The sequence below is a fragment of the Heterodontus francisci genome, chromosome 14 (genome assembly GCF_036365525.1).
Source record: "Heterodontus francisci isolate sHetFra1 chromosome 14, sHetFra1.hap1, whole genome shotgun sequence".
Lineage (NCBI taxonomy): Eukaryota > Metazoa > Chordata > Chondrichthyes > Heterodontiformes > Heterodontidae > Heterodontus > Heterodontus francisci.
This window is the reverse complement of record NC_090384.1, coordinates 37,200,947-37,226,138: the sequence shown is the minus strand read 5'-3', so window position 1 is coordinate 37,226,138 and position 25,192 is coordinate 37,200,947. Positions and strand designations below refer to the sequence as shown.

Here is a 25,192-nt window from a genome sequence, read left to right as displayed (position 1 = left end):
TCACACTCTTGACTTGTGCCTGGTAGATGGTGGACAGGCTTTGGGGAGTCAGGAGGTGAGTTACTCACCGCAGGATTCCCAGCCTCTGACCTGCTCTTGTAGCCACAGTATTTATATGACTACTCCAGTTCAGTTTCTGGTCAATGGTAGCCCCTAGGATGTTGATAGTGGGGGATTCAGTGATGGTAATGCCATTGAATGTCAAGGGGCGATGGTTAGATTCTCTCTTGTTGGAGATGGTCATTGCCTGGCACTTGTGTGGCGCAAATGTTACTTGCCACTTATCAGCCCAAGCCTGGATATTGTCCAAGTCTTGCTGCATTTCTACATGGACTGCTTCAGTATTTGAGGAGTTGCGAATGGTGCTGAACATTGTGCAATCATCAGCGAACATCCCCACTTCTGACCTTATGATTGAAGGTCATTGACGAAGCAGCTGAAGATGGTTGGGCCTAGGACACTACCCTGAGGAACTTCTACAGTTATGTCCTGGAGCTCAGAGGAATGACCTCCAACAACCACAGCCATCTTCCTTTGCACTAGGTATGACTCCAACCAGCAGAGAGTTTTCCCCCTGATTCCCATTCACTCCAGTTTTGCTCGGGCTCCTTGATGCCATACTTGGTCAAATGCTGCCTTGATGTCAAGGGCAATCACTCTCACCTCACCTCTTGAGTTCAGCTCTTTTGTCCATGCTTGTATCAAGTCTGCAATGAGATCAGGAGCTGAGTGGCCCTGGCGGACCCCAAATTTTGTTACCTTCACAGATAGAGAGTCTCAAAATCACTTTGGGATGTCTCTGCCTTTGTGGCTATTACAGTTGTTCAGCAGGGTTCTTCTTGCTTGGCTGGATCTCTTGCACAGCTTCTGGCTGGACTGGCTTTCTGAAGTTTTGGCTTGATCTTTCAGAGGGCTACCTTTTTAAGGTAAAAATCTGTCACATTAAAGTTTTTGTTAGGAGACACATGGCCCTCTCCCCTGTTGTGACCACCCAATGGCCCAATGGAAGCCATGGCTATCAACTGATGTCTGAGTAGGGACCATTTTGTTAACATGGTGCTACTTCACATGTATTCATCTTGGTTTGGGCGTAGGTCAGTGTGCCTCTAGAATGCTTTGTTGGTTTATTTATGACGACAGGGGTAATCAATATGCAATAGTGTTCCTTTCAATTTCAAACAGGTTGTTCCCAGAGCTATTTCAGACAAGGTTAACAAGTTTCATCTTTGTAGACAAGTTTGTTGATTTCCATTACAGGAGGGGTCATGTGACTGCTACTCCTTTTTAACTCTGGTACAAGTATCCATGTTCTTGTGGATTTGTTTTACAGTTGACTTTTCAAATTCATAATTCTTCCATTTCATTGTTTACTTCATCACGGCTCCTTCTGTGCATGACACAGGTGAACAATCACAGGCAAAGCACCAGGAAGAGAAAACACTGAGACTTCTTGCTGATGCGCAAAGATAATCAAGTGAAACTCGAGGATATCTATTAATGGTACAATCTATCTGACTGAATTCTGGTTTGTTTGCATTCTGCTGATGAGCATCTTATCCAAACAGGACTGGAATCATAGTTCTGTACAGAACATTTGATCATTGATGTCTATCTTTTTCTTAACCAATTATTCATCAGGAGAATCACCGAAGAATTAAATGCTCTTTATTCTGTGTCATTCTTAAAGTCTGTGAAGAATAATGCTTGGAATAATCAATGTGTTCCTCATACATGTTGCACATTTTCTGAATGGGATGGTGGCATATTGGTAATGACACTGTCCTAGTAACCCAGAGGGCCAGGCTAATACCCTGGGGACACGGGTTCAAATCCCACCATGGCAGCTAGTAGAATTTAAATTCAATTAAGTAACAAATTTAATGAATAAATATATGGAATTGAAAGCTGTCTCATTAACGGGCGCCATGAAACTATCACCAATTGTTGTAAAAACCTATCTGGTTCACTAATGTCCTTTAGGGATGGAAATCTACCGTCCTTACCTGGTCTGGTCTGCATGTGACTCCAGACCCACAGCAATGTGATTGACACTAAATTGACATCTGAAATGGCCTAGCAAGCCACTCAGTTGTCAAGGGCAACAAATTCTGGCCTTGTTAGCATCGCCCACGTCCCCTGAAAGAATTAAAAAACTGCCTCATAATGTCGCCTCCTGTGTTCTCAACAATAACTGTTTGATTACAGCTTGGTTTTGGCCTGAGTCGAATGCTACAATCTTTGTGGATGACAAGACCTTTCGGACTTGGACAACATTCAAGAATCGTCATCCTAATCGACCCAACATTTTAAGTTTAATTGGCAATGTGAGCAGAGTTGAGAGTAATACATTAGTCAACTACATCCAGTCTGTTTAACAATGTAACCATTGATCTTGCCCTTCTTCCCTTTATATAAATAACCAATTAATCATTGGGTCTACAAGCGTCACTTCAACCCCACAGACTCTGAACTGTTTCTTTAACCATATCACTCACGTTTAATGATTAGAATTTATAGCTGAGCTCTCAGCACATTTATGATTCAAAAACTTGATGTGCAATAGCTTAACAATTGGAGCTGCTGAAGGAGCTGCGCACACCTCCCTATATTAGGCGGTAGAAAAGATTTGAGGTTATTACTGGCATGGGTGGGAGTAGAATGCCCTCAAATCTCAGAGCAAACAATATTGCTGATTTAATTAGATTTCTCTTGTCTTCGGGGGGAGAATTTAAAGTATATTCAGGGCCAGCCACCATTTACTGGGATTTTTGCAACCTAGCAATTTTAATTTTATTTTGTAATATAATTCATGTCCATCAGGCTGACAACACTCAATGCTGTTAACCATTTCAAGGAATCCATTGAAATAATGGAAGTTACTGTGCAGTACACATTATATTTCAAGAAAAATAATTCAACAGTAGCAAGGTGCAATTTGAAAACCAGTAATATAGATATTACTGCCACAGAAAAGTATATAGCATGTGCCAGGAATACAGTTATCACTGCCATAGCAGGTGTGCAGCTTCACTGTTAGTGATACTACCTGTGATATTTCAGTGGGATTTGCTTCATAAAATATAAGCAATAATTTTGATTTTGGGCAATATTGTAAAGCAGGTGATATCTGTCCGATGCACCTCTCCTAATTTTCATTTCCATTTAAATCCTAAGGCAAGAGTGTCTATTCCTATGTGATGTACTATTGAAAGGAATAGGTGTGGATAGTTGCTAAGAACATATGAAGGCTCCATGAGAAGGTTTGGAGGCTCCTGAGAAGGTGTGAAGATCCTAAAATGGTATGGAGGCTACCTGAGAAGATGGGGAGCTCCCCGAGAATGTGTCAAGGCATCCTGTGTACTCGGTTGTGATTCAGCTGGTCAATTATCTCAGCAAGTTGCAAAAAAAGAGTTCTGACATTGAAAAATAATCTTTTATATTCAGCTGTTGGGGTAGGTTGGGGAGGGGGGGGTGGTGGGTGGTTGTGGTTGCTTTGGTACCTTATTTTTGAACCCCAATACCAAAATGGCCTCAATAGTGGAAGCAGTCCTATGAGGTGATCCAACTGAGATCTCTTGTGGTTGTTGATGCTGACTAATGTTTAATCGCAGTGGTTAAGGTGTGATATCACTCCTCTGTAGAGGAGAGACTCTTAGAGTGAAACATCACTCATGTAGAGGACCTTTAGAGTGAGACATCACTCATCTGTAGAGGAGTAACCCTTTGAGCGAGACACCAGTCATGCATAGAGAAGTGAACCCTTGCTGTGTGATGGGAGTTAGGAGTTATGTGGAGTTAGATTGCAGATCAGCCATGATGTTAATGAATGGCAGTTCAGGCTTGAAGGGTTAAATGGGCTCCTCCTGTTCCTATGTGACATCACTCCTCTGAACAGCAGAAAACCCTCACTGTGTGACATCATTGTTCTCTCCAGGAGAGGACCTTTGCTATTTGACATTACTCATCTGTACAGCAAATGTAGCAATATCAGTTTGCTGTGTGCTTTGCAAAGAGGACAGTGACTGGTGTATGCATTCATTGCCATCTGTTTCAGAGTTGGCTTGAGTTTGAAATCATGAAATGACTCAAACATATGGCAGCTGCCACCCCTTCAACCCCTACCCCCCCTTCTCCACTCACGCCTTGAGAAATGAGTCACCCTGTGTTACCTCTTACAAATTAGTGAAGTATGTACCTGGTGTCATGCAGACCCCCCCCCCTCCCCCCCCCCCCCCCTGCGCCCCTCCACAACCGGCCAAGAATTAGGCACATTAATTTTGTCATATGAACATTGATTTGAAAACTGTTGCTGAAGTGAAGAAAGGACTTGTTTAAAAAAAAAATCACAAGGCCCTTGGCTGGAAAGACATTTGTATATTAACAGACAGTGCTTGTTGAGAGTTACTTCCTTTATCCAATTTAACCCATAATGGACTTTGAGCACCAGACATTGAAGGTGAGAGGGATCTCAAATTTCAGGATGACTGCTGGGATGGCTGAATCCACAAACAGACTGGTTAGACTAGCTGGTCACGTGACTAGCCTGCTTGGCAACCTGGTTTTTATGAATTGTACAAACAGTTTGAAGAGAGACTGCAGTATGCTCTTGGACTAAAGAAGACCTCTCCTATCTGGCTCTCCCTCTCTTTCTCACGGAACTCCAAACCCATTGAAGACACATGAGCCCTAAGAGAGAAAGGTCTCTGACAGCAAACAAGGTTTAAGAAGAATACTGGGCCCCAACGAAGAGCAAGATCTACCTACAATCAAGGACTCTACAGTGAGCTCGAAGAACCATAACAGAAACCCTCTTCAGAGATTGCGTCAAACTTTTCCACTTTATTTTTCTTCTGCTCTTTTCTGTCTCTATCTGCATGTGTGTATCGTGCATGCATGCTTGCGTTTGCTCATCATGTATCCGTAGGCATTAACCAAATTAGAGTTTAAGTTTAATACATTTCAATCTTCTTTAAACCTAAGAAAACTGTTTGTGCTGGTTTCTTTGCCTTATAATTGGAGAGCAATGAACAAGGATTCACCAAGGGGGAGCTAAAAACATGGTGTGTTTAAAACTAAATCCTGTTGCGGTAAGACCAAGTGAAGACTGAGAGGGAACCCTAGACCCCTTTCTCACCTTGTAGTAACACTGGCTGGTGCTTCCTCATGATATAATGATGATAGTGAATACTGTGTTGGGTCTTGTTGATAAGGGGGCCTGTCTTACTGCTCCAGGGTTTTGGCATATCTGCAGCAAGAAAGAAAGTGACAGTCTTAGGCAAGGTGATGCTGTAGTAACTAAGAGGGCAAATGTTCACAGCTTGCAATAGACAAGGCTGAACAACAGCTGAAACACACTGGCACAGATCAGGTATATGATTAGAATGGCAAAATGACAAACCAGGAAGCATCTGTTATACTCAGAAAGTCGGGTGGTGAAGGATAGGACTGGAGCCAATCTTAACACACTTCCATAAGCATTTATTAACAGAGATACAAATTGCAAGCATGCACCTCCTAACCCAACCACCAAAGCTTTGTTCTCTTCCTATTTATAAGGGCACAAATGAATCCCCAGTTCATGCCCACCACTTGCATACTATTAATATACAATTAGTAACACGGTGATCTCCTCAGCTTACCCATCAACCAAGCTTTGCACAACTTCACAATCAATGATCTACATTATGGCCCGCTTAATGTGGGTGAGTGGTTTTGATTTGATGCTTCGTGCCTTCTGTTCAGCCTTGGTGCCTTCTGTTATAAGCACTTCTTCTGCAAGGAAAACAATCCAGCTGTTCTGCATCTTATTCTCTGTATGTTATGTGGCAGCACCGGTGTATCGACTTCTCATTGTTTGGGAGCTGACTGAGTACAAAGTAACAGTCAGCTGTACAAGCGAATAATTACCATCAATCTTCAATTTTCCATTCTGCATCCTTCTGGAAAGTCCACAGCTCTACTAATCTAAACAAAATATCTTGCTTTGTGTTTCAGTATTGGATCAATTTGTGTGAGTTATTTTAACCTAGGTAGCAGCGTATTTCCCACATGTAAATGACTTACATACATACGAATATATATACAAACATACGAATTAGGAGCAGAAGTAGGCTATTTGACCCCTCTAGCCTGCTCTGCCATTCAGTAAGTTCATGGCTGATCTGTTTGTGTCTCGAATTCCACACTCCCATCTACCCCCGATAACCTTTGATTCCCTTGCCTAACAATTATCTACCTCCGCCTTAAAAATATTCAATGATCTTGCCTCCATCACCTTCTGAGGCAGAGAGTTCCAAAGTCACACAACCCTCTGAGAGAAAAAAAATTCTCCTCATATCTGTTCTAAAAGGGCGACCCCTAATTTTAAAACATTGCCCCCTAGTTCTGGACTCACCCGCAAGAGGAAACATCCTTTCCACATCCACCTTGTCAAGACCGTTCAAGATCTTACAAACTTCAATCAAGTTTCCCCTCACTCTTCTAAACTCCAGTGAAAACAAGCCCAGTCTGTCCAACCTTTCCTCATAAGACAACCTGCTCATTCTAGGTATTAATCTAGTAAACCTCCTCTGAACCATCTCCAATGCACTTACATCCTTCCTTTAATCAGGAGATCAAACTGCACAATATTCAAGATGTGATCTCACCAATGCCCTGTATAACTGAAGCATCACATCCTTTTATTTTCAATTCCTCTCGTAATAAAGGATAGCATTCCATTAGCCTTCTTTATGACTTCTTGTACTTGCATACTAACTTTTTGTGACTCATGCACTAGAACATCTAGATCCCTCTGCACCTCGGAATTCTGCAGTCTTTCGCTGTTTAAGTAATACCCTGCTTTTTTATTCTTCCTGCCAAAATGAACAACTTCACATTTTCCCACATTATACTCCAACATTATACTTCCTTAAGTTTGATGCTTTCTTTAACTTCTTTAGTTAACCACGGATGGTGGGACCTCCCCTTAGAATTTTTCTTTATAGTAGGAATATACTTATCCTGAGTATTCTGAAATATCCCCTTAAATGTTTGCCACTGGTTCTCTATTGATCTATCTCCTAGCCTAGTAATCCAGTTCACTTCAGCTAGCTCAGCTTTCATGCTCACATAGTTGCCCTTATTTAGGTTTAAAATACTAATCTTAAACTCACTCTTCTCTTTTTCAAACTGGATATAAAATTCAATCATATTGTGGTCGCTGCTAGCTAGAGGTGCCTTTACACTGAGGTCATTCATTAATCCTGTCACATTACACAGTCCCAAGTCCAATATAACCTGCTCTCTGGTTGGTTCCAGAATGTGCTGCTCTAAGAAACTATCTTGAAAGCATTCTATGAACTCCTCGTCCAGGCTACTATTGTCAATCTGATTTTTCCGGTGTATTTGTAGATTAAAATCATCCATTAATATTTCCATCCCTTTATCACAAGCACCCAATATTTCTTTTTGTATATTTCATCCTACATTGTAGTTACTATTAGGGGGCCTGTAGACCAATCCCACTAGTGATTTCTTTCCCCTACTTTTCCTCATCTCCACCCAAACTGATTCTACATCTTGATCTCCTGAACCAAGTTCATCTCTAACTATTACACCAATTCCATTCTTGATTATCCGTGCTACCCCTCTACCTTTATCTAGTTTCCTATTCTTCTTGAATGTCATATACCCCTCAATATTCAGGACCAATCCTTGTTATCCTGCAGCCACATCTCCATTATGGCTGTCAGATCAAATTTATTTACTTCGATGTGTGCTATCAGTTCATCTACTTTGTTATGAATGCTACGTGCCTTCAGATACAGAGCTTTTAGTTTTGTCCTTTTTGTTTTCTTTGTAATATCTAATCTTGACTATTGGTGTGTTCTTAGGTTTTTTTCTCTGTCCCCTCCTGCCATTCTCTGACCTTTATTTCTCATATTTCTATTATGCTGTCCTGTCTTGACTCTACCCTTTGATTTGCTACATCTACCCAGGCTTGATCCCTCACCCCCACCCGCCACCCCCCACCTTGCTTAGTTTAAAGCCCTCTCTACTTGCCTAGTTATACAGTTTGCTAGAACACTAGTCCCAGCATGGTTCAGGTGCAGACTGTCCCAACGGTAGAGCCCCCACTTTCCCCAATACTGGTGCCAGTGCCCCATGAACCAAAACCTACTTCTCCCACACCAGTCTTTGAGCCACATATTCATTTCACTAATCTTATGTGCCCTCTGCCAATTGGCACATCGCTCAGGTAATAATCCAGAAACATATCTGCAGAAAGTGTCTCCGGCTGCAGAAGCTTCAGTTTCGAGTTTTGGAGCTCGAGCGGTGGCTGGAGTCACTGAGGTACATCCATGAGGTGGAGGACTACATAGTCAGCACATTTCAGGAGGCAGTCAACTCCGTGCCTAAGTGAGCACTGTCAGAGAGGGATGGATAGCTGCCAGACGGACAAGAAGGTCGGGGCAGGTTGTGCAGGAGTCCCCGGTGGGCATCCCACTTTCTAACTGGTATTCAGTTCTGAGTACCAATGTGAAGGAGGGTTCCTCTGTAGAGTGTAGTGAGGGTCATGACCGGAACACCATGGCTGACTCAGCTGTGCGGGGAGGGAGGAAAAAGGGCAAGAGAGCAATAGTGATGGGGGATTCTATGGTTAGAGGAACAGATAGGCGTTTTTGTGGCCGTAGACGTGATTCCTGGATGGTATGTTGCCTCCCTGGTGCAAGGGTCATGGATATTACTGAGCGGCTACAGAACTTTCTGGAGGGCAAGGGTGGACAGCCGGAGGTTGTGATCCACATTGGTACGAATGATATAGCAAGAAAGAGGGATAGGCTCCTGCAAGCTGAGTTTAGGGAGTTAGGAAAGAGATTAGCAAGCAGGGGAACAAGGGTAATAATCTTCGGATTACTCTTAAGGCCACGTGCTAGTGCGTGTAGTAATCGGAAAATATACCAGATGCATGCGTGGCTGGCGAGATGGTGTAGGAGGGACGGCTTCAGGTTTCTGGGGCATTGGGACCAGTTCTGGGGTAGGTGGAACCTGTATAAGCCAGATGGCCTGCACCTGAACAGGACTGGGACAAATATCCTTGCAGGAAGGTTTGATCGTGCTGTTGGGGATGGTTTAAACTAGATTGGCAGGGGGATGGGAACCTGAGTGTAGTCTTAGATAGGACAGTTTCAGGGCAAGGAACAGGATGCAGAAAATTAGCAAAATTGGCGACGACTCTAAAAGACAGAAGAAGAAAAGATTAAAAAGTGTGAAACATAGGAATTTGGCAGTGTAAAAGGGTATTTATTTAAATGCAAGGAGTATAGTTAATAAAGCAGATGAGTTGAGATCACAGATAGACACATGGCAACACGATATCATTGCTATAACGGAAACTTGGCTTAAGGAGGGGCAAGAATGGCAGCTCAACTTCCCTGGATTTAGAGTATTCAGGCGTGATAGAGAGGGAGATTAAAAAAAAAAGGTGGGGTATAGCATTATTAGTCAAGGAATCAATAACAGCTTTGAGGAGGGATGATATGCTAAATCATCAAACGAGGCCATATGGATGGATCTCAGAAATAAAAAGGGAGCAGCCACATTACTGGGAGTGTACTATAGATCCCCAACTAGTGAGAGGGAGATAGAGGAACAAATATGTAGGCAAATTTCTGAGTGCAATAACTTTAGGGCGGTGATGGTTGGGGATTTCAACTACCCCAATATCAACTGGGATACAAACAGTGTGAAGGGCAGAGAGGGGACAAAGTTCTTGAACTGCACTCAGGAGAAATTTTTAGCCTGTATGTAACAAGCCCAACAAGAGGGGGCGCAATTCCAGAATTCGTTTTCGGTAATGAAGCTGGGCAAGTGGATGAAGTAACAGTGGGTGACAATTTTGGAGATGGTGATTATAATACAGTTAGTTTTAGCATAATCATGGAAGCGGACAAAGATAAAACAGGAGCAATTGTTCTAAATTGGGGGAAGGCAAATTTTACGAAATTGAAAGGTGACCTGGCGAAGGTGGACTGGATACAGCTACTTGAAGGAAAATCAGTGGCAAACCAGTGGGAGGTGTTCAAGAGCGAGATACTATGGGCACAGTGTAGGCATGTCCCCACAAAGATAAAGGGTAGTACTGCCAAATCTAGAGCTCCCTGGTTATCTAGAAGCTTACAGGGTAAGTTAAAGCAAAAAAAGAAAGCTTATGATGATCACAAAAATCTTAATACTTTAAAAAGCCTAGAGGAGTATAGAAAGTGCATGGGGTGAAGTAAAAAAGAAAATTAAAATTATTGGCAGGTAAAATCAAGGAAAACCCAAAGATGTTTTATCAGTACATTAAGAGGATAACTAAGGAAAGGGTAGGACATCAGAGATGTACAAGGGAACTTATGTGTGGGTGCAGAAGATGTGGGCAGGGTTCTTAATTAACTTTTTGTCTCTGTCTTCGCAGAGGAGAGGGTTGATGCAGACATTGTAGTTAAAGAGGAGGCGTTTGAAACATTAGATAAGATGAGCATAATGAGAGAGGAAGTGCTTGAGGGTCCGACATCCCTGAAAGTGGCTAAATCGCCTGGACCGGATGTTTTGCATCCCAGGTTGTTAAAGGAAGCCAGAGAGGAAATAGCGGATGTGCTAAGGATCATCTTCAAATCTTCACTAGCTACAGGCAAGGTACCAGATGATTGGAGGTCTGCGAATGTTGTACCATTGTTTAAAAAGGGTGCGAGGGATAAACCAGGTAATTATAGGCCAGTCAGTCTGACCTCGGTGGAGGGTAAATTGTTCGAATCTATTCTGAGGGACAGGATAAACTTCCACTTAGAAAGGCATGGATTAATCAGGTATAGTCAGCATGGATTTGTTAAGGGAAGGTCATGTCTTACTATAATAAAAGCAAAATACTGCAGATGCTGGAAATCTGAAATAAAAACAAGAAATGCTGGAAATACTCAGCAGGTCTGGCAGCATCTGTGGAGAGAGAAGCAGAGTTAACGTTTCAGGTCAATGACCCTTCTTCAGAACTGGCAAATATTAGAAATGTGAAAAGTTTTAAGCAAGTAAAGTGGGGCTGGGGCAAGCGATAACAAAAGAGAAGGTGTAGATAGGACAAGGTCACAGAGAATAACCGACCAGAAGGTCATGGAGCAAAGGCAAACAATATGTTAATGGTATGTTGAAAGACAAAGCATTAGTACAGATCGGGTGTTAACGGACTGAAAACTGGAGAGCCACAAGTACAAACATGAAAAAAACAGTGGGTAGACAAACTGAACAAACTGAGATAAAATAAAATAAACACAAAAAATATGTAAAAAAGAAAAAATAACTAAAAACTTACTAACTTGATTGAGTTTTTTGAGGAAGTAACCAGGAGGATTGATGAGGGTAGTGCAGTGAATGTGGTTTACATGGATTTTAGTAAGGCATTTGACAAGGTACCCATGGCAGACTGGTTAGTAAAATGAAAGCCCATGGGATACAGGGGAAGGTGGCAAGTTGGATCCAGAATTGGCTCAGTGACAGGAAACAAAGGGTAGTAGTCAACGGATGTTTTTGTGAATGGAAACCGGTTTCCAGTGGCGTTCCACAGGGCTCATTGTTGGGTCCCTTGCTGTTTGTGGTATATATTAATGATTTGGACTTAAATGTTGGAGGCATGATTGGGAAATTTGCTGATGACACAAAAATTGGCCATGTAGTTAATAGTGAGGAGGAAAGTCGTGGACTCCAGAATGATATCAATGGTTTGGTTGAGTGGGCGGAAAAGTGGCAAATGGAATTCAATCCTGAGAAGTGTGAGGTGATGCATTTGGGAAGGGCAAATAAAGTGAGAGAACATACAATAAATGGGAGGATATTGAGAGATGTAGAGGAAGTGAGAGACCTTGGAGTGCATGTCCACAGGTCGCTGAAGGTGGCAGGACAGGTAGAAGGAGTGATGCAGAAGGCATATGGATTGCTTTCCTTTATTGGCTAAGGTATAGAGTACAAAAGCAAAGATGCGATCCTGGAAGTGTATAGTGTGCTGGTTAGGCTGCAGCTGGAGTATTGCGTGCAGTTCTGGTCATCACATTACAGGAAGGGCATAATTGCTCCGGAGACAGTGCAGAGATTTATGAGAATGTTGCCAGGGCTTGAGGGTTGCAGCTATGAGGAATGATTGGATAGGTTGGGGTGTTTTCCCTGGAACTGAGGAGGCTGAGGGGTGATTTGATTGAGGTGTACAAAATTATGAGGGGCCTGGAGAGAGTAGACAGGAAGGACCTGTTTCCCCTGGCGGGGAGGTGGGTTACCAGGGGACACAGATTTAAGGTGATTGATAGAAGGATTAGAGGGGACATGAGGAAAAATATTTTCACCCAGAGGATGGTGGGTGTCTGGAATTCACTGCCAGGAATGGTGGTGAAGGCAGAAACCCTCAATTCTTTTAAAAGGTACCTGGACATGTACATGAAGTGCTGTAACCTGTGGGGTTATGGACCAGGTGCTGGAAGGTGGGATTAGTTTGGGTGGATAGCTTATTCAGCCGCTGTGGACACGATGGGCTAAATGCCTCCTTCTGTGCTGTATTTTGTTCCATGTTCTAAATGGCTTCTTACATATTTGACTACACACTTATACCTTGTTGCTCATGGCATTCTTCTCATCATCAAACACATTTTTCCTAATACCATTCCAGATTCTTACTGTGCGTGACCCCATGTGCAATGTCAGGCTGATGGCCTCCAACATCTGCTTTTATCCCAAAGGTTATTTGTAAGTTACCCCTTCACATTCTGGAGAGTGCTTCTCAAGGCTCTCTTGCCACCTGCCATTAGCTGTAGATCCTCATCTAAAAATCAATGCTTGTTGCTCTTGCCATCTCTATTTTACCCATGTGCTATATTAGTTGAGAGTGTCTCTCTATGGTGAATGGGTTAACTACATAAGTGCTGCACTTACATGTGCCTTCAGAGCTGTTATTGTGGTGCATTATGTTTTGCCAATCCTAATGCATTCAAGCTTCTAGAAATTATACAGGGTAAAGCTGTGATTCCCTGGCATTGAACTCAGAAAACTGAACTTGGGCAAAAAACTAAAGCCCATTTTAACGTATTATCTATGCATGAAGAGGTTTATAGCCCCTTTAGTGGTATCATAATCCAAAGTAGATACAGTTTGAAAAGAATTGCCCAAGCATGAGCTTCCTGTCAGGTGACACATATTTCCTATAACACTTTCTTCATATGCCTATATCCGTTATGTTTGTCCTGTCACAATTTCCATCAATAGATCTCTTAATGAAAAATTATGTTGTTCAATTCCAAGCAAAAACAAGAAAATCTTTCTCCCAGTACACTGACACTCAGCAACCCCTCTCAGTCCACTTGCACCCAGCAACCCCTCCCAGTACCCTCACACCTAGCAGCTCATCCCAGTACACCCACACCCAGGAGCTCCTTCCAATACACACACGCAGCAGCCTCTCCCATTACACTCACACCCACCATCCTCTCCAAGTATATCCACATCGAGCACAGCTCCCCGTCATTGCTCCTATTCACAAACACTGCCTCTTCTAGCATTGCTGCATCCATTAAACCTCTTGCTGGTCCTCCCAAATGATCACCTCTCATAATGTTCCACATCCATGACCCATCTCCCAAACCCAAGGAACGTCGTGCAGAACTATAAATGCCTACTACTCTATCCTTCCAACTTAACTTCAACTTTAACATGTTCCCCTACCTCCTTTTTTTGGTATCCTGGGTTTTAAAAGGAAGAAGCAGATCAAGCTAATTACATAAACAAAGTTTTAATAGAAATCAAAGCTACTGGTTTACAATTTGCACAGTAATATGTGTTAATCTGTTAATTGTGTATCAATTGTTTGATTATATGCAGGTGGAGGGTGTTAATTGGGGTCTTACTTGAGCATTTATAAGCAGACACTTACTGACACTGGTGATGGGTTTGAGTGAGGAACGTCAGGTTTGTAATCCTTTTACTCTGTACACGTGAGGTTCCAGCATTAACCTTCCATAACGAGCTTTCAGGAGATTAACAATTTGCATGTTGTCATGGATTTGCTGCTCTGAAATTAGTGCTGCTATAACATATTGTGTAATAAAAATTGCAATTTCACTTATTCAATTATCATAAATCAGAATCTGTGATAATGTTTTGGATGTTACATAGCATAAAACAGCTGACTGTGGACAACAGGAGAGCTGCTGATGTAAGAATCTGTGCAGGTTTAGGCAGTGAAATGAGTTAGAAACTTCCCGTTGCTCCAAAAATGGGAAAAAGTCCTTGGGAAGCAGTGGAAAATATTTTGGCCCAGGGATTGCCTGACGACACTGAGTAGGTGATGGGTTTTTCTTCGGGAGCCATCTGGTAAGGGTGTCATGTTTTGAGAAGGGGGAGGAGGAGTCCGCAGCAGGGGAGGCGTACACTTTCCTTGTGAGGCCCTGAGGAGCATTACTGCTTTGTTTCCACCTACCGGGAAGGTCACTGTGACTTCTGCATCAGACATTCCAGTTAAAATTGCAGTCAGCTCCCAAAATGCATATGTAAAGAAAGACCCCACTGGCATATGTATGGAACAATGAGTGCCTGATGGCCTACCAGCAGGTTAGTAACCTGGTTTCAACTGTCCATTTGCCTGATTATCACCAGGCAGGTGGGATTAAAATTGCCCTTTACTTACACTTATAGTCTGATATAAATGATCCATGCTAGGACTTTTCTTCATAATGAATGCTTCAGACTGTAACATCTGCGGTTTGCACCATGACCGCACTGCCCTCAGTAGGACTCCAGATTAGTTTTCTTTTATACATGGCATATACAAAATTATGTGACTGAGTTATTCCACCCAAAAAAAGCAAGTAACAGAGATAAATGTCTCCTGGAAGTAGAGACAAGAGTGACCAAGATTTAATTAGGCAGAGGCCTATATTAACAAGTCCCAAAGGATTCATATATGTGATGGATCAGACAATTGATCTGTTCTTACTCAGAAATTACATCCTGGATGTTTGCAGAATTGCAGAACTGAAACAATACACCATACTGCACTTGGTGAGATTTACAGTGGGGTTTCTTTCCCTACTGATGCACCAGTGATTGGATAGATGAGACCAGACAAGTGAAGAGTCACATTATTAATCAACTAGGGGGATTGCCATCCTTTGACATTAATGAGATCAATGAGGCCTATCTGTCCTGACACTGAAATTCAGCTGAAATTGTATTTGACTTGTCACCACCCAGGGCAGAGTTACAATTTTCCAGCATTCTCTTTGCAGAAATATTTTCACTTGATTGTGTTTATTAACATTAACCCTTTCCCACTCAGACAGACTATGATTTTCTACTACAAATCATTAAAATGCCTTCAAAAATGAGATTGGACAACATGATTTATCAAATTATAGGAGCTTTATATGGCAGTAAGATAAATATTAAAGGAAACAATACTGTACAGGTAAGAATTGTGATCTCTCTGTATCCTAACTCGCACCAACCCCCAATTCACTCATCACTTCTGTGCTCACTGACCCATATTGGTTCACTGCCTCCATTTTAAAATTCTCATCCATGTGCTCAAATCTTTTCTAGGCCTTGCCTCTGTCTCTGTAACCTTCTCCAGCCCTGCAATCCTCTGAGATCTCTGCACACCTCCAATTCAACCAATTTTGTGCATCCCTGATTTTAATTAATAACAAAAACAGAAAGTGCTGGAAATACTCAGCAGGTCTGGCAGCATCTGTGGTCAGAGAAACAGAATTAACGTTTCAGGTTGATGACCTTTCATCAGAACTGACAAAGGTTAGAAATGTAATAGGCTTTGAGCAGTTGAAAGACAGAAGGGGAGGAAGAAGAACAAAAGGGAAACAAAAAGTCTGTGATTGGGCAGAGGGCAGGAGAAATTAAATAACAAAGATGTCATGGAATAAAAGGCAAAGGGTAATAGTTGTAGTAAAAGACAAAGCATTTGTCCAGGGAGAGTGTTAATGGCAGAATAATGAACAGCTATGTCCGAAAACAAAAGCATGAAAAACAAGTATAAGACCGGGTCATGGTCTGAAATTGTTGAACTCACTGTTGCATCCAGAAGGCTGTAAAGTGCCTAATCGGAACATGAGGTGCTGTTCTTCGAGTTTGACTTCCAGCTTCACTGGAACACTGCAGCAGGCCATGCACAAAAATGTGGGCATGAGAGCAAGGTGGTGAATTAAAATGGGAAGCAACCGGAAGCTCAGGGTCATGCTTGCAGATTGAACAGAGGTGTTCCACAAAGCGGTCAACTAATCTGTGTTTGGTCTCTCCAGTATAGAGGACACCGCATTATGAGCAGTGAATACAATATCCTAAATTGAAAGAAGTACAAGTACAGGCCCTGCTACATCTGGAAGGAGTGTTTGGCGCGTTGGATAGGGATGAGAGAGGAGGTAAAAGGGCAGGTGTTACACCTCCTGCAATTCCATGGGAAGGTGACTTGGGAAGAAATGTTTTTCCAGAGTGCAGCATCACCATCTGTTGGATAAAAATAGTACTATCACAAAAACTTTTTTTGTCTTGGCTCTACAATTTCATGTGTATTATAGAATCTTACAGCACAGGAGGCCCATTGTGTCTGTGGGGGCTCTTTGAAAGAGCTATCCAATTAATCTCACTGCTCTGCTCTTTCCACATAGCACTACAAATTTTTCTTTTTGAGTATCCATCCAATTACCTTTGTCATGCAAGCCCCCACCTGCCAAGAACGAGGTATATTAATTTTGTCATATGAACATCGATTTTAAACTGTTGCTGGAGTGAAGAAAGGACTTGTTAAAAAAAATCATCAGACACTTGACTGTTTACATACAATTTACATACGAACAGATAGTGTTTGCGGAGACAAAGACTATTTCCTGGTCCAATTAACCCACAATGGATTTTGATCACCAGACATTGAAGGTGCAAGGAAGAGCATTCCAGAAACTGCTAAAGTGATGCAATCCACAAAAGCCAGGACTGGTTAAACCAGCTGGTCACATGACTAATTGGTCCTGGGTTTTTTGAACTAGCTACAGAGAGTTTGAACTCAGACTGTTTGCTCCTGAACTGAGAAGACCTCTCCTGTCTGCTCTCATCTCTTTCTCACGGAACTCCAAATCCACTGAAGGCATGTGAACCTCAAAAGGGAAAAGTCTCCTACATCGAGCAAGGTTTAAGAAGAATACTGGGCACCAATGAAAAGTAAGACCTATCGACAATCAAGGACTTTACAATGAGCTCTAAGAAAAATAATCAAAACCATCTTCAGATATTGCCTCAAACTTTTCCACTTTATTTCTTCTGCTCTTTTCTGTCTCGATTGGCATGTGTGTATCGCATGTGTATGCTAGCGTGGGCGCGTCGTGTATCTGTAGGCATTAACCGAATTAGAGTTTAAGTTTAATAAATTTCAACTTTTCTTCTTTAAACCCAAGAAAACCTGTTTGGCTGGTTTCTTTGCCTTGCAATTGGAAGCAGTGAGCAAGGATTCACCACAGGGGAATTAAAAATACAGTGTGTTTAAAATTAAACCCTGTTACAGTAAGACCAAATGAAGGCTGAGAGGGAACCTTCTCACCGGGTCGTAACACCTTTTTAAAAGTCATTATTGAATCTGCTTTCACCACTTTTTCAGGCAGTGTTCTCCCACCAAATGTCCTACTTAAGTAGGAGTTAAAATTCAGATGTGCTTTGCTCAAATGTGCTCCGCAACTGATATATTACCCCATATAGAATAGCAAAATCTTTTTTTAAATTACATTTAAAAAGCAGATAAGCTTTCATAAAATCATGAAACCATACAGCACAGAAAGAGGTCATTTGACCCATCATGCCTGTGTCAGCTCTCGGAAAGAGTTACCAATTAGTCTCACTCCCCAGCTTTTTCTCCAGATCCAGCTTGTAAAATTTCTTTCCTTTTACTTTAGAGTTGTTATTGTATCCCCAGTGCATTTTTGAAATTTAGGGGCAAGTGTTGTGACCAAATTGTTTGCTTTGAACATCGTTAAGCACCACAAGTGGAAAAAAACCTGTTGCAAGTGATTTGAATAAACTTCATGAAATTGCCAACTGCTTCCCGAGACCCCAATTTTCAGGATAAATGCTTGCAAAGGAAACCGCTTGAGGCCAGAGTTCAGCCTTCTGCAGCAGTGAGAGTTGAAAATATATGAAAACAGGACAAACAAAGATTCTCTGGTTCACTGGGATCTGCTTCATCCAGACACAGTACAGCCTCATACACCTTGGATATACCACCAGGTCACTCAGTCTCCTGGGAGATTGAAAAAAGGAGAAAATATCTGAGTCATTTAGGGAAACACTTGAGGAAATTGCTCTCTGACCCCACAAGAAAACTCCAGGAGGCCACAATAATTGAGGCATCTACCTGGTCCCAGCTATCATACAGCTTACTTTTTTACTTCATGACTTGAAACATCCTTGTCATCTCAGGATTTTGTCCAGCTCTTTTTTCGAAGGATTGTAGGGAATCCATATTGCATATTTTGGTAATCTGTTCCAGAGATAAACAACTCTCTGCAAAATAAGTACCTCCTAGCTCCTAACCTAACTCTTTGCTCATATATTTTATAGTCGTCCCGCATATCCATCTCAAATAACCTAACTAATTGGACAAAATCTACTCCCTTCATCATTTTATCCTACATCATTCAATCATATTTCCTCATTGGATTTCTCGAATGAAAATATCCCCATGTCCTTGGAGATTGGGTCTGATGAAAGGTCATTGATTTGAAACATTAACCTGTTTCTCTCTCCACAGGTGCTGCCTGACCTGCTGAGTGTTTCCAGCATTTTCTGTTTTTCTTTCAGGTATGTAGCATCTGCAGTATTTTGCTTTTGTCCTTGCAGACTGTTTTGATAGCAATGAGTCCTTCTTTGTACCTTCTCCAGTGCCTTGATGTTCCTTGCCATGTGTTAAGACCAAATGTGGACAAAATACTACAAATATGGTGTACCAAAGCCTTGAGCAGCCTAAGTAAAGTGTTCTTTGTTTTATATTGTACTGACCCACCAATACAACCCAAATCCATGTTAGCCTTCCCAATGGCTTTTCACTCTGTAAATCATTTATTAACTGTGAACTCTGGACTCCCTCTCCAGCATAGTAACCTTTAGTTGATACTCCTGTATTGGGTTTGCCTTGTACATTATTCTACCCTCTCCTTCACCGTTAAGAATTCATTTACACTGAAAGCGAATAGTAATTTAAGAGTGAAATATTTTACCATCATTTAGTCTCTTGATCTCTCAAATTCTGTTTGTTCATGTTTTAACCTTCAGTATTGTGAGCTTATTTGAAAATTCTGTTTACCTTCATAATGTGCTATTTCATACATTGAAAATTTATTTAACACCATGAGTGAAGAGAACAAAGAGACAAAAAACACTTCAATATGGAAAATACATGCTGCACTTAAATAACTGATGTACACTGACAGTGACTTCATGTAGAAGGAGCTTAGTATCCCTGTAAAGGCCTTGGTTCCAAAAATCCATGGGGGTTCCAGTGGAATCCCAACGTAATCCTGGGAAACCCGCCAGCAAAGGGCAGGGACCCACAATTGTGCCCAGTGTTTGTTGTTTACCAGCTGTGTAAGGAGTGGAAGTTTGTCCGCCCCTTACAAAGGAAATTGACACTGGGCTATCCTGTGGTACAAGAACACAAGAAATAGGGGCAGACTAGACCATATGGCTGATTGAACCTGCTCCACCATTCAATACGATCATGGCTGATCTTGGGCTTCAATTCCACTTTCCTGCCCGATCCCCATATCCCTTTATTCCCTGCGAGACCAAAATTCTATCTATCCCAGTCTTAAATGTATTCAATGACGGAGCATCCACAACCCTCTGGGGTAGAGAATTCCAAAGATTCACAACCCTTTGAGTGAAGTAATTTCTCCTCATCTCAGTCCTGAATGATTGACCCCTTATCCTGAGACTGTGTCCCCGTGTTTTAGATTCCCTGACCAATGGGAACAATCTCTCAGGTTCTACCCTTTCAAGCCCTTTCAGAATCTTGTATGCCGCAATTAGATCACCTCATTCTTCTAAACTCCAGAGAATATAGGCCCAATTTACTCAGCCTCTCATCATAGGACAACCCCCTCATCCTAGGGACCAATTTAGTAAATCTTCACTGCACTGCTTGAAGTGTAACTATATCCTTTCTTAAATGTGGAGACCAAAACTGCACACAGTATTCCAGCTGCGGTCTCACCAAAGCCCTGTATAGTTTTAATAAGACTTCTTTATTCCTGTACTCCAATCCCCTTGCAATAAAGGCCAAAATGCCATTTGCCTTTCTAACAGCCTGTTGCACCTGCATGTTAACTTAGTGTGTTCCTTGTACGTGTACCCCAAATCCCTCTGAACATCAACACTTAGCAGTTTCACACCTTTTAAAAAAAATTCTGCTTTTCTATTTTTAAGAACAAAGTGAACAACTTCACACTTCCTTACATTTACCATCTTGTTACCCACTCTCTTAACCTGTCTGTATCTCTTTGTCTTCTCTCTACATCCTCCCTGCAGCTTACCTTTCCACCAAGCTTTGTATCATCAGCAAACTAAGATACATTAATCTCTGTCTCTTCATCCAAGTCATTAATATAGAGCGTAAATAGCTGAGGCCCCAGCATTGATCCTTGCGGCACCCCACTATTTACTGCCTGCCAACTTGAAATTGCCCCATTTATGCCCACTCTCTACTTCCTGTCTGTCAATCAGCCCTCTATCCATGCTAATATATTACCCCCAACACCATGAGCCCTTATCTTGCCTATTAATCTTTTATTTGGCACCTTTTCGAATGCCTTTTGAAAATCCAGGTATACTACATCTACTGATTCCCCTTTATCTACCCTACTAATTAAATCCTCAAAAAGCCATAATAAATTTGTCAAACAGGATCTCCTTTTAGTACAACCATGCTGACTTGTTCTAATCATGCTTCTCCAATTGCAATGTTAAGACTTCTTTGATAATAGTTTCCAGCATCTTCCCAACGACTGATGTTAGGCTAACTGGCCTATAGTTCCCTGTTTTCTCTCTACCTCCTTTCTTGAAAAGTAGCATAACATTTGCCAACTTCCAAGCTGATAGGACCATTCCTGAATCTAAGGAATTCTGGAAAATTATAGCCAGTGTATCCACTACCTCTATCTCTTTTAGAACCCTAAGATGTAGGCCATCTGGTCCTGGGGACTTGTCAGAGTTTGGTCCCTCAAGTTTCTCCAATACTGTTTCTCAGATGATATCAATATCCTTAATTTCCTCACTCTTTTTAGCCCCTAAGTTAGTGCCTATTTCTGGTATGGAACTTGTGACTTCTACTGTGATGATAGATTTGTTCAGTGCGTCTACCCATTCCCCATGATGATTTCTCCTGTCTCTGCCTCTACGGGACCAACGTCTACTTTAGCTACTCTCTTCCTTTTTATGTACTTATAGAAGCTCTTACAATCTGTTTTTATATTGCTAGCTAGATTATTTTCATTTTTTTTTTCCCTTTTTATCAACTTTTTGGTTTCTAAAACACTCCCAATCCTCAGACTTGCTACTATTTTTTGCAACATTGTAAGTCTCTTCTTTTAGTCTAATACTCTCCTTAGCTTAACTCCTGAGTGAGCCACAGATGAATCTTTCTGGACAATTTTTTTTTGAACGGGTTGTACTTTTGTTGAACCTTTTAATTGTTTCTTTAAATGTTTGCAACTGTTCATTTACTACCATACCTTCCAGTCTATTTACTCAATTAACCTTAGCCAGTTCTCCCCTCATACCTTCATAATTGACTTTGTTTAAGTTTAAGATTCTTGTTTGTGATTGAAATGTCACTTTCAAACTTAACATGAAATTCAATGGTATTATGATCACTGTTTCCCAGTGGATCTTTTACTAAGACATTGCTTATTAACCCTGCTTCATTGCACAATATGAGATCTAAGATAGCTTTATCCCTAGTCAGTTCTACAATGTATTGCTCCAAGAAACTGTCACAAAAGCATTCTAAAAATTCATCTTCTAGACCACTGTTGCCAATTTGATTGTCCCAGTCTATATGCAGATTTAAGTCCCCCACAATTAATACAGTACCTTTTTTACATGCTCCAATAATTTTCCATTTAATGTTCTGTCCAATAATATAACTGCAGTTAGGGGACCTGTAAACTACTCCCACCAGTGTTTTCTGACTCCTGCTATTCCTAATTTCCACCCAAACTGATTCTACTTCATGATCTTCTGAGGCCAGATCCTTTCTTATTAATGTCCTTTTGTCTCCTTCACTATCAGGGCTACCCCTCCTCCTTTGCCATTCTGTCTGTCTGTCTGTCTGTCCAAAATATTGTGTATCCTGGAATATTCATTTCCCAACCTTGATCTCCTTGGAACCATGTATCGGTAATGGCAGTTAGATCTAGATCATTTACTTATATTCATGCCACTAGTTCATCCATCTTATTACAAATGTTTTGTGCATTCAGATGAAGGAACTTCAGTTTAATTTTTTTTACCTCTATTCCCTGCAATTACCTTATTTGCCAATGTACAATTTTTGTTAAACTCTCTGTCCCTTCCTGTCCCATTCTGTTGGGAGTTACCCACATCACTATCCTGCTCCGATGTCCTGACTCCTCTCTCTGGATTTCTAAATTTCCCTCCATGCCAGGGACTCTCCATGCCAGGAACTTGCAGTTCAGTCAGAATCTGGACCCAGACCCGATGTTGGTCTGGGGGCCAGTACAGTGAGTAAAATGAGGAACACCAGCTTCCAGGCAAGTGGTAGTGGGACCCAGTCGGGGAGACCCAGACTGGGGAAGCTGCCTTGATCCCCAAAGAATGACCAGGGGAAAAAAGCTAAACTGGTAACTTTACATAGAGGACCGATGAAAGACTGCCTGAGGTCTGAGGGTATCGTGGGTAACCCTCTCCCCATCCCCCTCCCAAAGTTGGTCAGACACCAGAATCTTCAGGCTTCATGGGACAGGTCGATGCTGAAGGTACACCCACAGTCTTGCTTGCACCCATTGGCCATATCAATCACATGTCCTCCCATTGACCCTGCAATCCCTGATGCATTTAAGGGGAAGCTAGACCTGTATATGAGGGAGAAAGGAATAGAAGGACATGGTGATAGGACGAGATTAAATAAGGCGGGCGGAGACTCATGGAGCATTAACACTGGCAGAGACGTGTTGAGCTGAATTGTCTATTTTAGTGGTAAATTCTATATAATTCTGTTGGGGTCAGCACTGGAAAGTATCACATTACAACAATGACTATGCTTCAAAGGTACTCCATTGATTGTGAAGTAATTTTGGTGCCCTGAGGTAGTGAAAGGCTCTATATAAATGCTAGGTCTTTCTTTACTGGCAGGTGTGATCCCACTGTAACCATCAAGATTGTATTCCATTAATTCTCAAGGCCCTTATGTTCTTATGCACAGTTGTGTATATCTTAACCGCTCAGAAAAAACGCTGTAGTTTTGAAGAATTGAATCTTCGTCATTATTTCTCCTACCTGATTCCACTGCATTGTATTTTGGTTCTTTACCTCAAACTTGGTGCTTGTGGCAGTGTTGTGTTCCCACTGACTAATTTGCATGAACTGTCCTGCTTTACTGCAATGCAGACCTCATCTCCATTTAATTAACTGTTACATTCCAAATCAAAACTGACCTTTATTGATTTTCTCAGAATTCACTCAGGTCTTTGGGTTCTAATTCCTCCCTCTTTTCCCCTCCTCAGTTCTTGATTCTAAAATTTAAACCTGAAATAACCCAGGATTGTAAAACTGCAATTAAAAACTGACTTTAATTACCCTCATATACTCACTCCTAAGTCCTACCAAATGCTGTACACTAAGTCCTGTATTGCCTGTAATAAGTCCCACTGTATTCTCTGCATTCTCATGCTATGTTCTTTGCACATTCACTGTAGTAAGTCATGCTGTGTCTTCCATGCTTTGTCTTACATTACCTGTAATATGTCCTACTGTATTTTCTGAATTTTGTCCTAACTCTTGCATATTCTCTGTACTAAGTCATGGTATGTTCTCTATACTAAATCCTAGCATTTTTTTTACTGTTCTGTTCTAATTTTCAGTACTAAAGCCTAATGTGCTCTCTATATTAATTCCTCTGCCATTCCCTATACAAAGTCCTGTTGTATTCTCTGTACTAAGTCTTGTTGTATTCTCCATATGATATCCTGGTGTATTCTCTGTACTAAGTCCTGTTGTATTCTCCATATTAAATCTGCTGCTTTTCCCCCCATTTTGAAGGAATTATTTGACAAACTTTAAGAATTTATTATAAAATGCTTCAGTTGCACTGGCTATCTATGAGAAGATTTATTGCAGATAATTATCTGACCTTGGTCATTAACATATACAGAGTGATGATGTTTCAGTGCTGTCTGTTGGTCGTCAGCACAAACCGGTTTCAATCTCAGTGTGAACACAGACATCTCAAATTGTCCTGTTGCCATTTGTTTACAGTTGGATTTATTTATCACCGGAGAATTCAGCAGTCAGCTCTTCTGAATGTCGGGCTCGGTGCACCGAGGGCACAGTGAAACTACTTTTCTTGTCTTGTAAAGAGAGGCTGGTTCCCTGGCTGAGCTCCTGGACACGGTCACATATATCACAAATCTTTCTGAAGATGTCCTCGGTGTCAGACTTTTTTAAACTTGTTTAAGAAAAGGAGAGAGAGCAGAACTTCAAAGATAGTGGCAGGTAATTATTGGAATGAATAAAATAATAGATGACTTTAATACAATAGTCTACTTTTTTAATTTTGGAAACACGTTGGTGTAGAACACTCTCCATGTTTTCTTAGTGATATATTGGTCTTGGTGGGGGAGCACCGCAGATTCACAAGAATGATACCAGGGCTAAAAGGGTTAAGTTATGAGAAGAGATTGCACAGACAAGGCTTGTATTCCTTGAGTATAAAGATTAAGGAGTGTTCCAATTAAGGTGTTTGAGATGATGAAAGAATTTGATATGGTAGCTACAGATAAACTCTGTCCTCTGGTGAGGGAGTACAGAACAAAGGAGCAGAACCTTAAGATTAGAGCTAGGCCACTGAGGGGTTGATGTCAGGAAGAACTTCTTCACATAAAGAGTAGTGGAAATCTGGAATTCTTTC

At 41.4% G+C, this 25,192-nt stretch overlaps 2 long non-coding RNA genes across 2 annotated transcripts in view; both read left to right on the top strand.

Moving 5' to 3' along the window:
* Positions 1-25,192, top strand: part of LOC137376973 (uncharacterized) — an 82,919-nt gene that overhangs the window by 31,117 nt on the left and 26,610 nt on the right. The window contains exon 2 of the long non-coding RNA XR_010976338.1: positions 24,541-24,777. This is a non-coding gene — a long non-coding RNA (uncharacterized lncRNA). The remainder of the gene's footprint in view (positions 1-24,540; positions 24,778-25,192) is intronic.
* Positions 1,415-3,442, top strand: LOC137376972 (uncharacterized). The gene is made up of 3 exons (XR_010976337.1): positions 1,415-1,500; positions 2,206-2,324; positions 3,175-3,442. It is a non-coding gene; the product is annotated as an uncharacterized lncRNA (long non-coding RNA).